Source organism: Bos grunniens, chromosome 10, assembly GCF_055505025.1.
Source record: "Bos grunniens cultivar Pamir isolate PY7600 chromosome 10, Bosgru_T2T1.0, whole genome shotgun sequence".
NCBI lineage: Eukaryota > Metazoa > Chordata > Mammalia > Artiodactyla > Bovidae > Bos > Bos grunniens.
The window spans coordinates 50,780,391-50,795,190 of record NC_141174.1 but is presented as its reverse complement, the minus strand read 5'-3'; the positions used below and the strand labels follow the sequence as shown (position 1 = coordinate 50,795,190).

Genomic DNA, 14,800 nt, shown 5'->3' with positions numbered 1-14,800 from the left:
AATCGAGCTTTATTGAAACGCCGGAAACAAACAGGGACAGAGTTGAGGGAGTGGCGGCCGGGGCGGGAATAGCAGGGTGACGTCACGCGCCGGCGGGGCGCGCTTTCTAGTTGCATGTTCTTCACCTGTGCCTTGGGTCTCGGCTTGAGTATTCAGAAAAAGTGAGTTCCTGGGGCCCTGCCCTTAAGGAGTCTACTCAGTGCGGGAGGAGAGCAGACATTAATCAAGTAACAAATGGAAGAATTGTAAGACGGCTATGGGCACCAAGGAAGGAATAATCAAGAAGTGAAAGACACGGGGAAACATGAGTGATGAGTTGGTTAACCATTAGTGAAGTTGGGGTATGTACCCGGCATGTGAAGCCCTGGCCTATGGCGTGGCCTTCCTAGTTCTGGGTTTAGTGAAGACCTCAAACATTAATGTTGGAAGGATCATTCAGAACCATCAGCGTTTCTTAAGGCGGCTCTGTGGCATTTGAAGCAAGACTTTCCCTCGTTTTCAGGACTGCCTCAGGTATTGCAAGTGTGGTGTCTATTTGATGTCTGGGTTTCTGCCCTCTAGTTTGTTTGGCATTCCTGAATCCTCCTAACAATACAAAACGCACCCCCGCCACCCCGCCCCAACACACACACTCCTGAGTGAGTCCTTGTAACAATACAAAATGCATCTCCCCAACACACACATACACACACACGATTTCAGAGACCCACAAGAGGTGATGATAGTGGGAGGTGCTGCACAAGCAAACGGAGAACCTCTTTTTCACAATTACCCGTTTTGCCCTTAGAAAAACAAAGGCACAAAAGCTGAAGTTTTCCCAGGGTACAAAACTAGTGAGAACATAGGTTTTAGACACAAATGTCCGGGTTGTCTTTCTGCCACCCCAATTCAAAAATCTTCCAAAGAGCAAGAAAGTTTTTTAGGCTGTTGAGGAAAGCAGTGTAACTGCTAACTCTCCGATGTAACACCTAACTCTTCTCTATAGTTCAGGTAAGAGAGCTGGATCCCAAAGAAAAAAGTAGGAAGCGTGCTATAGTCAGACATCAGTTATGAGGTTTGAAAGACCCTATAACCTCCAACCCCAGTCTCTCCCTTCTGTGATACGGAAAATTTACATTTGCTAGTGCTTTGTAAGGTGCTGTAACAAACAAACAATTCCCTCCCAGAGGGAAGCTCTAGATAAAATATGAGGCTACTTCAGGAAGTACAGCTGAAATTGTTTCTGTATCCTTGCTATCTAGTCCATTCTAATCAGTTTAACATATCAAAAGTCTCAACATAAACTCTGCTTTGAAACAAGGATTTCAGTAACCTGCTCCATATCTTTCTAAATGAGAAATACTTACGTAAGGCCCTTGTCAGGTATCTGTCCTGTGGCAAGCTCCCCCAAGGCCTTCCTTACTCTAGCCTTCTCCCTCTGTTCCTGGACGGGACCTGAAGGCCTTTATTCCCTCCCCACCTCCTCACCCCCATTCCCCTACCCAGGTGATAGTAAACCCTTTCTTCAGACCTGGGCCACAGGCACCCTCCAAGCAAGGATACTTTCTCTCAAGTCTCAGAATTTTGCCCCCAGCTGTTTTCCTTCTGTGGAAGGCTGTCCCTTTTCCCCTAGTCCATTAGAAATCTTAGTTCAAGTCTCACCTCCTCCCTGAGCCTTCCTAGATTATTCCAACCCAAATTGCTCTCTGAGCATAACTATAGTGCTTAGAACATACCGTGCTTCTCAAGGTGTGTTGTGCATGGTGATTTCTAACAAACTGTGAAGTCAGGGAATTCTATTAAGGAGCTGTATTTGTGCTTTTCTGTCTCCCTTAAAGCAGGTCAGTTCAGTTCAGTTCAGTCGATCAGTCGTGTCTGACTCTTTGCAACCCCATGAATCGCAGCACGTCAGGCCTCCCTGTCCATCACCAACTCCCGGAGTTCACTCAGACTTAACGTCCATCAAGTCGGTGATGCCATCCAGCCATCTCATCCTCTGTCGTCCCCTTTTCCTCCTGCCCCCAATCCCTCCCAGCAGGTAGCAGATACTAATTGATAAATCACCCTCTCATAATTTTTTCCCTGTCTTTCCCTCATATTCACCTTCTTAATGAAATACCCTTTATATATTGCAGATCTTAAGCTTTTAATATAAACGTTGACCATAATTTTTGTGAAAATATTCTCAGTGGTATGGGATAGAATCTTTTACACAACATAGTTTAGGATTTCAAGTTACTATAATACAAATCTGAATTCCTCACAACGGGTGCACCAACTATCTAGTTCTTTAATCAGTAACCAAGAGGCTTAGCAAGTGAAGAGATTTTTTTTTCAATTTTTATTTATTTATTTTTGGCTGTACTGGGTCTTTGCTGCTCAGGCTTTTCTGTAGTTGCTGCGAGCAGGGGCTGCTCTCTAGTTGCAGTGTGTGGGCTTCTCATTGCAGTGGCTTCTCTTGTTGCCAAACATGGGCTCCAGGGCTCACAGCATTCAGTGGTTGTGACACGTGGGCTCAGTAGCTGTGGTTCTAGAGCCCAGGCTCAAAAGTTGTGGTGCATGGGCTTAGTTGCTCCACAGCATATGGGAGCTTCCCAGATCAGGAATCAAACCCGTGTTTCCTGCATGGGCAGGTAGATTCTTCACCATGAGTCATCAGAGAAGCCCCACAAGTGAATAAATTTGTCTAACATTATTCTACATGTTTCAGTGAAGTTATTTTTTGGCTGAGATTAACATTCAAATCATTGGACTTTGAGTAAATCCAATCACCCCCTAAAATGTGCGTGGGCCTCATCAATCAGCTGAAGCCCTTTAGAGAACAAAGATTGACCACCCCTCCCACCCCCCCCCCACCCCCACAGGAATTTTGCCAGCACACAGCCTCCAGACTTTAACTGTAAGTTCCTGGTTCTCTAACTTGATGGTCTACCCTGCAGTGATAATTACCTGAGCCAGTTCCCTAAAATGAATCTCTCTCTGATAATGGCTGATACACAAACACCCTACTGGATCTTTTTCTCTGATGACCCCTAACTAATGTTCAGTTGCTAAATCGTGTCTGACTCTTTGCAATCCCGTGGACTGCAGCACGCTAGGCTTCCCTGTCTTTCACTATCTCCCAGAGTTTGCTCAAATTTGTCTCTATTGAGTTGGTAATCTATTTCATCCTCTGCCACCCTCTTCTTTTGCCTTCATTCTTGACCCCTGACTAATACAAAGCCTAGTAGCATCAGTCTGTTAGGAAAATGTAGTAACCTGACCAGGGATCAAACTCAGGGCCCCTGCATTAGGAGAACAGAGTCTTAGCCACTTAACCACCAGGGAAGTCCCTTGATGGGTCGGTCAGTCTTGCTAGCTGCCTCACCTGTGCCTCAGCACAGAACTTAGCAATTAACTGACAGCAGCCTTGCCAGTTAGGGAAGAGAAAGTAAGGGAAGGAACAGGCAATTGGAATTGGGTATGAGAAAAACAGAGTGAAAAGAGGAAAGAGGAAGAAACTGGTAGAGAGGGAGACAAAAAACTGGAAGGGGCAACAAGGGGAATCAGTTTCTCTTCACAGATATCAGAAATAGGTTTCATAGGAAGCTTTATGCTGAGGAATTCACCCACAAATTCATCTCCCTTCCAGCTCTAAAATTTTTGTACTTCAACAGAATGTCACGTTTCCCCCCTTGCATTTCACTGTGATGCCACCGCAACAAAAGGTTTTCCTCAGCTACCCAAGAGTTTAGGCTGTAAAGTGCATGCACTCCACACTACAGGTAAAGTCTTACATGAGTTATCCAAACTGTTTGAAACAAGGAACCAAATTTTCAGCTCATATCTCTCTCTTTATCAGCAAATAGTAATTTAAAGCCATTTTCCAGGACTGTGGTTCCCCAGTGACAGACTGTGGAACTATTAAAATTAATCCTGACAGAAGATCCTTGCTGCTTTCTCCAAGCACATTCAGGCCGTTGGTTTATGAACAGGATGAACGGACGGCCCATCCCAGAGGGCTTGAGGGAGGAAGCACGTTAAAATGGCTGCCTCCATCTTTGTTTGCTCAGCTGCTTGGAAAAACTAAGACTGAGGGAAATGGGATTAATCAAGGGGGCAGTTGCCCATGGAAAAAAAATAGGAAGACTCTGGTGAGAAAATCCCAGTCAAATAAGGTTCAAGTCAAAGGAAAAGAACACTTTTCTCTTCAGACTTTCACACGGTTGAGTGTTGTTTGGTGACAAATTTCTCATTTCAGGCCACCACAGTGTTTTATGATATTTCTGTTAGCATGGAAAGAGATAATTCAGGAAAAAAAAAATTATTGGTGCGCTAAAGTTCCAGGTGAGTTTACTCTGTAATTAGCAACACTAATCAAGATTATTGGTTAGATATGTGACTGATGGTGATTAACACCTCTGTGAATTTTATTTTTATGTCTATTCAGATCCTTTGCCCATTTAAAAAAACACTTGTTTATTTATGTATTTGTTTGTCTTTTTGGCTGCACTGGGTCTTCATTGCTGCAAGCAGGTTTTCTCTAGTTGCATTGTACGGGTGACTCCTAGTCTCATTGGTGACTTCTCTTGTTGCCCAGCACAGGCTCTAGGCACTCAGGCTTCCATAGTTGCGGTACATGGGCTTAGCTACCCCATAGCATGTGGAATCTTCCCAGACCAGGAATTGAACCAGTGTCTCTGCATTGGCAGGTGGATTCTTAAGCACTAGATCACCAGGTAGGACCAGGGAAGTCCTTCTATGATTTTTCATATGAATAAACTCATAAACCAGAAAAAAAAAAAAAACACCTTCTTGAAAGAAAGCATGTACTCACTGCTATATTTAAAATAGATAACCAACAAGGACCTACTGGAACACACAGTTCCATACTGAAGCACAAGGAACTCTGCTCAATGTATGTGACAGCCTGGATAGAAGGGGAGTTTGGGGAAGAATGGATGCATGTGTATGCATGGCTGAGTCCCTTTGCTCTCCACCTGAAACTGTCACATTGTTTATTAGCTATACCCCAATACAAAATAAAAGGTTTAAAACTGCAAAAAAATTATGTTGAGATAATCATATGATTTTACTCCTATATTCTTTCAATATGGTAAATTTTTATTAATTTTTAAATATTAAACCACCCTTGAATTCATCTGGAAAAAAAAAAGCAAGCATGTGCTGATATGTGTTATAGAATATACAGACATTGTAGCTGACGCCCCTCCTCTCCCATTAGGAGAAAGACTTTTTTTTTTACTTACATTTTATTGAAGGATAGTTGATCTACAGTGTTGTGTTAATTTCTGCTGTACAGCATAATGATTCAGTTATGCATATATATACTTTTCTATATTCTTTTTCATTATGGTTTATCACAGGATCTTTAATATAGTTCCCTGTGCTGTACTGTAGAACCTTATTGTTTATCCATCCTATATAAACTAGTTTGCATCTGCTAATCCCACTCCATCTACCCACTCCCCCCGACCCCATCCCACCTCTGGCAACCAGAAGTCTGTTCTCTTTGTTCAAGTCTGACTTACTTCACTTCCCCTCTGCTGACTTACTTCACTTCCCTTTGATGGATTGGCTAAAATTCCACTGATAAGAGAATCACTAGGTTAACAAGGATCTTCCTTTGGGACAGTAGATATTTCTAGAAGGGTTGTGGCCTATCAGTCATTTACACTTGAGTGTGAATTTGTTCCAAATGGCTTTCTCACAAAAGGCTAGCTGAGGTGATGATCTACACTAAAAAGTGGGCTTTGTTAGAAGAGAAAGGGAGAAAATAGAATTTTGAGGCATTGGAGAGGAAGAGTAGACCAGCGAGAGTTTTACAACAGAGTTGAGGTGGCAGAAAGACCGCAGAAGACCACTTTTTCACAATTTGGAGAATATGTAGGGTAGGCAAAAAGCGAGGATATTAAAACCAAAGTTTGGTTAGAATCGGTTCAGATTCTGTGCTGAAGGGCAGATCCTTCTATACTTACATGGGTCTTGTCACCCAAGATTCTTGGTAAAACATCCAGTGTGTTGTTTAAGGAAGGTAATTTGCAAAGTCACTAAAGGGTGAGATTTAATAATTTTCTTACAAGTGTCATAGGAGAGGGACTTGAGAGTTGTGCCTTTAGTGGAGGGAAAGAAGAACCAGGTCTCTACTTCAGTGCCAGCACACCGTTTATGTCTCACTCTTTGGAATCCAATATACATTGGAGGCTGTGAAACAAAGAAATCAATGATCAGCAGCAAAATGGATTTAGAGAAAACTATCCACCCCTCTCCTCTCATGAGACCCTGGCCAGAATCAAGTGTCTGGTCACCTTTAATTTTCTGTCTTGCATAAAGAAGATTACCACTCTGAAAAGTTTCAGCAAGGGGGAATAGGAGAAAAGGAGGAAGGGAGGCCCATATAGCATAGAATCGGGAGAATGACCAAGGGGAAAAAGTCCTCCTTGATTTTCTCCAAAATTTGGAGGAGAGAATAGTCAAGCATAGCATATGGACAGTAAAGGTGATCCAGATTAGAGAAGTTAAGTGAAGGTATAGTGGTGAAATTTGTTGATCCACAACTATGATTTTGGGAAGAGAGGGTCTGTGTACCACCAACTTTGTATCCAGTTAATTTTCCTAGGCCTCAGTCTTCTCCCATTTAAAATGAGGGTATTGAACCAGATGAACTCCAAGGTGCCTTTCAGTGCTTAAATTATAGGATTCTAGGATGATGGATGTTATAATACATTCTTTGGCAACATCTGCATCTATTTAAGCTCATAAATGTTGAAAAGAAATATTTGGTATGCAGGAAACCAGGAAGCAGGTAGCTCCCTTTAAATAAATAGTCATCCAACATTGATGAAATTTAGGGTTTTATCAGCCTTTGCTGGACTCCCGTGGTTGCCCATATCTTATGGGACTGGATCATGTTTTCCATCACCTAGAATTCTTGGGCTTAATTTAATTTTTATATCTAATGGATGACAGCTCTGAGTAATTTAAGATTGTGTATAAGGTTAAAAAGAAACCCTGAAGTTGTCAAAATAGCAGAAGACAGACAAACTTATAATGAATGACGTGGGAGGAACATCACTTCATGCTGACTAGAGAAAAAAAGTGGTTTAAAGGAATAAGTTTTCTCTTTATAATTCACAGAAAGAAAACATTAGAAAATGTAAATAAAAGGTTGCAAATTGTGGGGTTTTGGCTACATCACATCTACAGATGGAGCTTCCCAGGTAGTAAAGAACCTGCCTGCCTGCCTGCCAGTGTAGGAGACATAAGAGATGTGAGTTTGATTCCTAGTTTGGGAAGATCCCCTAGAGGAGGGCATGGCCGTTCACTCCAGTAGTCTTGCCTGGAGAATCCCATGGACAGAGGAGCCATAGGGTCCCAGAGTCGGACATGACTGAAGCAACTTAGCATACATGCAGTCTACAGATGAGTTTGTTTGGCAGCACAGAGTTTTTCAAAATTATGAATCTGAGTGACTTTAAGATGGACATGTACTAGTGATCCTGGAGAGCATCCTCCCTGTTCCTCCCCAGCACCAGCCACTTGCCCCCATTATCCTACCACAGACCCTTGCCACCTTGATGCACACTTCCCGGGCACCAGGACATTTGAGTTTGGTGTGTGAAAACATAAGTATAAATGAAACTTCAGGCCTTTTCTTTTTTGAGAGGCTGCAATACAGTCAGCCCTCCATATATGTGGGTTACACATCCACAGATTCAACAAACCTCAGAGCAAAATGGTGGCTCCGTGGTAAAAAAATCTGCCCTGCAGTGCAGGAGATGCAGGAGCCATGGGTTCAATCCCTGGATTGGAAAGATCCCCTGGAGAAGGAAATGGCAACCCACTCCAATATTCTTGCCTGGAAAATCTCATGGACAGAGGAGCCTGGCGGACTACAGTTCACGGGGTCGCAAAAAGTTGGACACAACTAAGCGACTACACCACCACCACCATGGAACCAAAATACTCAGAAAAAGGAAAAGGAAAAAAAATCCTGGAAAATTCCAAAAAAGCAAAACTTGAATTTGCCTGTGTACTGGCAACTATTTAAAAAGCATTTACATTAGGTATTATAAATAATCTTGATGATTTAAATTAAAGGATAAGTTTATGCAAATACTACACCATTTTATATAAGGGCTTGAGCATGTGTGGATTTTGGTATCTGTGGGAATGGAGAGCGTGGAAACAATTCCCCCACTTTTGATACTGAGGGATGAGTGTAATACCACGGAAACTCCCTAGATCACTAGTAGATCACTTCCTAGAGATCACTTGTTATAGGAAGGTGTTCTTCACTTCTAAATCTGTTTTCCTAAAGATCATCTGTGTTTTGAGAATCCCTACAGGAAATTCCTTGGCACTTCAGTGGATAGGGCTCTGCGCTCCCACTGCAGGGCGCACAGGTAGAGTCCCTGGTCAGGGAATTAAGATCGCTGATTTCGTAGTTAATGTCCCCACAGGTTGTAAACTTCATTGACATTGCAAGTTGTTGGGTGTTTGTTTTTTTTTCCTAGAATCAAATGTAAAAAGTGGACATTAATTCAAAAGAACTTAGTCTTTTCTGGGGGAAACCAGTTTGCTTGTTTTGTAGTCAGACTAATAAATGCTGTAGTCAAAGGATATAATTCTCTTATTTTGAACAATTGCTAAGAAGTTGTTTGCAAGCATCTCTAACAATATATAGGCTTTGTTTACAAAGCTTGATTTATCATTTTTATCTATAGCAAAATGCACTTTAAAGGATCAAAAAAAAAGATAAATCTTTATGATACTGTAGCATCTTTACAACTACATTTTCTATTTTAAATTCTGTTTTGGGATTTTGTGACAGAAAAGGTCAACTTGAGACAGCATTTATTTCCTTCCCCCAGCCCATCAAAAATTTTGTTAAAATAAATTTGTGGGTACCATAAAGATATTTTATTTTAGGGTTGGACCACAGAATGACCAGTTAAGATTTTTCAGGCTGAATGTGCTTTGTTTAGGAGGTGGCAAGTTAAGAGGAAAGCGGAGAATTAAAATATTTGCAAGATGTCATTAATCTCCAGCAAGAGCCAAGAGTTGTTTTTTTTCCCCCTTCATTTCAGAACTAATCCAGCTTTCTGTTATTTGGCTCAGAAAAGTCTTAAATCTGTAACAAGAGAGTAACTTCCTGTTCTCAAGAGTATGGCTGCCAAAGAAAACATTTACAAGAAAAGTCCCAGGGCCAAAAAATTGCCTACTAATTATTTCTCAACCCCCCTCCCACCCCAATTCAGGAAGGTGAATGCTGTAAATGCTCTATGTTAAAACTCAAAAGTATGTGTTGAAAAATTAAGAGAAAACCCCCAAGAACTGTTTGCCATTTATTTATATTTTATTGCATTCAAATTACATCAGTTTTATGGCCCTTGGGCACAAATTAATGTTTCTTATAATATTTTGTTCAGAATTCCATGAAAGTTTTTACCTATTACCTTCCCAACTGAAGAAGACAGAAGCAGCACCAGCATGGAACTCACCTAGTCTTACCAGCTCCAAGCTGGCCTGATAATCAACAGTGGGTCTTGGTTTTCTCCTTGATGATCTGTCCGTTCAATGTGTGCGTGCATGCTAAGACACTTCAGTTGTGTCTGACTCTTTGCAACCTTGTCGACTGTAGCCCACCAGGCTCCTCTGTCCATAGGATTCTCCAGGCAAGAATACTGGAGTGGGTTGCCATACTCTGTTATACTTCAGGGGATCTTCCTGACCCAGGGATCAAACCCATGTTTCCTGTGGCTTCTGCACTGCAGCCAGATTCTTTACCACTGAGCTACCGGGGAAGCCCTATCTATTCAGTGCAATGTCAGTCAGAATCCCAACAGCCCATAGGTAGAAACTGACAGAGAGTAAAACTCATACGGAAATGCCAAGGACCTAGACTAATCAAAACAACTTTGAAAAAGAATAGAGTCGAAAAGCCCATACTACCTGACTTCAAGGCTTAAGATAAAGCTACAGTAATCAAGTCAGTGTGGGACTGGTGTTAAGACAGGCAACTAGATCATTATAACAGACTGTACAGAAATAGACCTGTGCACCAATATGACCAGTTGATTTTCCACAATGGCACAAAGGCAATTCAGTGGGAAATGTATAGTCTTTTCAACAGATGGTGCTAAAACAATTCATTGGACATCCATATGCAAAAATTTCTTTGATTTATACTTCACACCATGTATCAGCAATCTAATCCTGCCTAACAAATTACCTCCAGATTTAGCAGCAGTCTCCCACTGGTCTCTTTCCAGAAACTCATCTCCCGTCTTACTTTGGGGCTTGTCCTCCTCTGACAAAGTCCAGTGAGTTATTCTCAAATTTGCATATAAGAGAAAGAAGTCTATGGTTTATTTAATCCTATTTATCCCAACATACTGTTTTTTTGCCCTGCTTTCCTTGTACACAGTCCTACTCACAAGTAAGCATTATTCATCAAGTCTGTAATATGTGTCCAATAAAAGGAAATCCTTGGGTCTGCAGATATTCATAGTGCAACACCTCCTTCACCGTAATGACTAGTACTAACAGCAGGGGTCAATGTTAGTGTCGATTGTAGGCATGTCTCTGGAAACTCCTCCTGTGCTGTTTCACATGATCAGCCCAGCCAGCCTCTTTGGGGTTCAATTCCATTTCCTTCCTGGGCAGAGCTGCTCATGGGAGCACCACACTCAAGAGCCACCCATGGGACTATTGCAGTTTAGTGACAATACCAACTCCAGCCTTCCCACCCCTGTTCTGAAGTCAGTCAGGTCTGGCGGTTTCAGACAAGTTTTATCTCTCTTTGACTTTCCATTTCTTTACCTACAAAACGGTGGTAGTGACATTTTCTACACAGAATTGCTGTGAAGACTGGAGTGGTTGCATGCTATGCCTAGGTCGGTAACTCTTAGTCTCCTTTACTTTCTCTGGCCAAGGCTCTTTCTGGATACTTTTCATTTATAGATTTCTCCATGCTTGTTGAGGTGTGGAATGTTGTCCCCTCCTTTATAGGAAACTGCCCCCAAGGAGCTTACCTGTATGGTTGTTGTTGTTCAGTCTCTGAGTTGAGTCCAACTCTTTGTGACCCCATGGACAGCAGCACGCCAGGCCCCTCTGTCCTGGACATGATGGTCTGTCATCAGACGTAAGAGTAGAAAAGATAGGACAGAAACAAATACCTCTGGGATTCAGAGAAAGCAAAGATCGGGAGGAGACAGACTCACTGGGAGCAATTTCGGAAAGGATGAAGGTCTTGAGGGTACACATCCGTGTCTCCCCAGCACCTGGCATGTGCTGGTTGAGCTGAACTGGCCCCTGAGTCTGGCTGTCCAGAAGAGCACTGTGGTCTGATGTGGCCTGAAGCAGGACAGAAAGGAATCCTGGAGCAGGCCAGTGGCATTTTCTGGGGAGAAAGAGGGTGCCTGGAGTACACAGATCCACTTGGACCAGCTGGGGATCAGTCTTAGTTGGTGCGCCCTCTATTGGGAAGACCATGTCACATCACCAAGCTCCAGACGCGTCCCCAAACATTCTCTCCCCAGGTAGCCCTAAAAAGAACTCCCTGGGGCACATGCCATCCAAACTCAAACCTCCTATCAGACATATGGTGAATCTTTTGTCACGATGGCCAGCTCTAGCTTCTGACTCACTAAGCAGCAGGCCTTCTCTGATTCCAGGATCCTGGAGGACGCCAGCTCCTAAGTAAGCCCAGTCCTGTTTCCTGTCGGCTGACCTGCACTCTCTGGACCATGGGGACGCCTGCACGCCTGCAGCTCACACCTGCACAGTCCGGAGCTCAGGTATCCACAGGCCATATCCTGAAGGTACTTTCTGCACTGTCTGTTTTTTGGGGGAGGGGTGCAGGCCTCCCTAAAGCTACCAACTTTACACATGCCTTCATTTCTCATTCCCAGTGTTGGCAAAGAGGTAGGGAAAGAATATTCTCATTTTGTTGGTGAGAGTTTCAGTGGACTCAAATCTCCAGAGGCCACATTGGACCACATGCACTGAAATACTGAAATGTACCTAACTCGTGACCCAGTGATCCCTCTTCTAGGAACTTATCAGAGGATTGCTTTAAAAGGAGTAAAGACAATTCCAAAATTCCAACAGCTGGGGATAGGGCAAGTAAACCATGCTGCTGCTGCTGCTAAGTCGCTTCAGTCATGTCCGACTCTGTGTGACCCCATAGACGGCAGCCCACCAGGCTCCCCCGTCCCTGGGATTCTCCAGGCAAGAACACTGGAGTGGGTTGCCATTTCCTTCTCCAATGCATGAAAGTTAAAAGTGAAAGTGAAGTCGCTCAGTCGTGTCCAACTCTTAGCGACCCCATGGACTGCAGCCTATCAGGCTCCTCTGTCCATGGGATTTTCCAGGCAAGGGTACTGGAGTGGGGTGCCATTGCCTTCTTCGAAGTAAACCATAGTACACCAATAAAATAGAATCCAACTAGCTGTCAGAAACATCAGTGTAGCTCTATACACCTGTACCTATATAGAATGCTGTAGTGTGTAAGTGAAATGTGATTATCAACCACAGGTAACGCTTTCCAAGTGCTTACTCTGCGCCCTGCACTATTCTAGGAACCCCACAGATATTAACTCATTTCATCTGCACACAGTGACAGTTGGGAAAGAACTGTCACTGATCCCATTTTACAGGGGCTCAAAGAGGTTCTGTGACTTGCTTAAGGCACACACTTGTGACTAAGCTGAGACAGTCTCAAGAGCCTGCGTTCCTGAGTGTCGTGATTCTGCTTCTGTATAGAGTCCTGTGTATTCTAAAACAATAAATGGTCTGTGTGTGTGTTCAAGAAAGTCTGGAAGGATTGGAATGAGAATATTAATTGAGGCATTATTATAGGAATACATTTTTGGAATAAATTCAGAGTAAATTTGCTATGTGATATTAGTTTTTCTCTCTAGTTCTACATGAAACCTGTGCTTATGAGGAGGTTGAAGAACAAACGCCACTCTGTTTCAGACAGTAGATTAAGTGTCACTGATTTTGACAAAAGGGTGAGAAGGATCAGCTCTGGGTTTTTCTTTTTCAGTTTCAAGTCTGTATCACTGAGGAAGTCCCTTCAGTGGTCTTTCTGAATAGTTCAAATAATGTTTAGAATTCTCCACATGTTGCTGCTGCTGCTAAGTCGCTTCAGTCGTGTCTGACTCTGTGCGACCCCATAGACGGCAGCCCACCAGGCTCCCCCATCCCTGGGATTCTCCAGGCAAGAACACTGGAGTGGGTTGCCATTTCCTTCTCCAGTGCATGAAAGTGAAAAGTGAAAGTGAAGTCACTCAGTCGTGTCTGACTCAGCGACCCCACGGACTGCAGCCTACCAGGCTCCTCTGTCCATGGGATTTTCCAGGCAAGAGTACTGGAGTGGGTCGCCATTGCCTTCTCCAAAATTTCCACAGGTATATTTAAAAATTTATAAATACAAAAGGCCCCGGGTACAGACCACCTTGAATGATTCCTAGCATTCTTTGAATTTAGATTATTGATTTTTTTTCCTTTTTTGGTTGTTTTAAGAAGGAGGGTGTGGAGTGTTTGCCGAATAGTCTTTATTTCTTTCTTGGTCTCACAAAAACTGACATTTTTTTATGCCACCACATTTCATTTAGAAGCTGTTTCCCCACCAGCTTCTCCAGGGGCCCAGGGCTTCCCAGAACCCTCTGCCACTCTGAGTCCTGCTTCACTACCTCCTGGTCCCCAGATCTGCTTTTTCCTGAAACTCTCTTCCTTGACACCGCGCTAGGAAAAGGCTTCTCTCGCTAAAGCACCTTGGAGAGGGAAGGTAGCCAGGACTCAACAGCAGTGCTTTAAGACACACCTCCAGATGGCAGGACCCTCCTGTGCACCAAGAGCCCCAGGACAGGCCTCTGCGTGACCTACCTCAGTTGGCACTCACGTTAGCCTATCAGGTAGGTGTGATTTTTTTTTTTAATTAAAGTGCAGTTGATTTACAGTGTTGTATTAATTACTGCTGTACAGCAAAGTGATTCAGTTACAGATATACATTCTTTTTTATATATTCTTTTCCATTGTGCTTTATCATAGGCTATTGAATATAGTTCTCTGTACTACACAGTAGGACCTTGTTATTTATCTGTTATGTATATATACCAGTTGGCATCTGCTAATCCCAAACTCCTACTCCATCCCTCCCCCAGCGCCCTCCCCCTTGACAACCACCAGTCTCTCCTCTGTGTCCGTGATTCTGTTTCTGTTTCATAGATAGGTTCATTTGTATCACATCTTAGATTCTGCAGATAAGTGATATCATAGGATGTTTGTCTCTCTTTCTGACTTACTCTTAGTATGATCATCTCTCGTTCTATCCATGTTGCTGCAAATGGCATTATTTTGTTCTCTTTCATGGCTGGGTAATATTCCACTGTCTATATGTGCTGCATCTTCCTTATCCACTCACCTGTAAATAGACATCTGGGTTGTTTCCATGTCTTGGTTATTGTGCACAGTCCCACTGTGAACACAGGGCTGCATGTCTCTTGTTGAATTATAGTTTTGCCCAGATCTATGCCCGAAGTGGAATTGCTGGATATATGGTCATTCTATTTTTTGTTTTCAGAGAATCTTCCATACTGTTTTCCACAGTGGCTACCCCAACTTACATCCTCACCAGCAGCCATAGGAGAGTTCCCTTTCTCCACACCCTGCCCAGCATTTTTTATTTGTTGACTCTTTAATGATGACCATTCTGACTAGTAGGTGCTGGTACCTCATTGTAGTTTTGATTTGCATTTCTCTAATAATTAGTGATGTAGATCATCTTTTCATGAACCTACTGGTCATCTGT

General features: G+C 43.0%; 2 long non-coding RNA genes across 2 annotated transcripts in view; one reads left to right on the top strand and one right to left on the bottom strand.

Annotated features, from left to right (window-relative positions):
- Positions 1 to 6: 6 nt before the first annotated feature.
- LOC147364507 (uncharacterized) overlaps positions 7 to 14,800 on the top strand; it is a 37,121-nt gene continuing 22,327 nt past the window's right edge. Inside the window, exons 1-3 of the long non-coding RNA XR_015134608.1 lie at positions 7 to 513; positions 11,658 to 11,804; positions 13,739 to 13,904. This is a non-coding gene — a long non-coding RNA (uncharacterized LOC147364507). The remainder of the gene's footprint in view (positions 514 to 11,657; positions 11,805 to 13,738; positions 13,905 to 14,800) is intronic.
- Positions 6,027 to 12,663, bottom strand: LOC147364509 (uncharacterized). Its single transcript, XR_015134609.1, has 2 exons — positions 10,214 to 12,663; positions 6,027 to 6,183 (listed from the first exon to the last, which is right to left on the bottom strand). It is a non-coding gene; the product is annotated as an uncharacterized LOC147364509 (long non-coding RNA).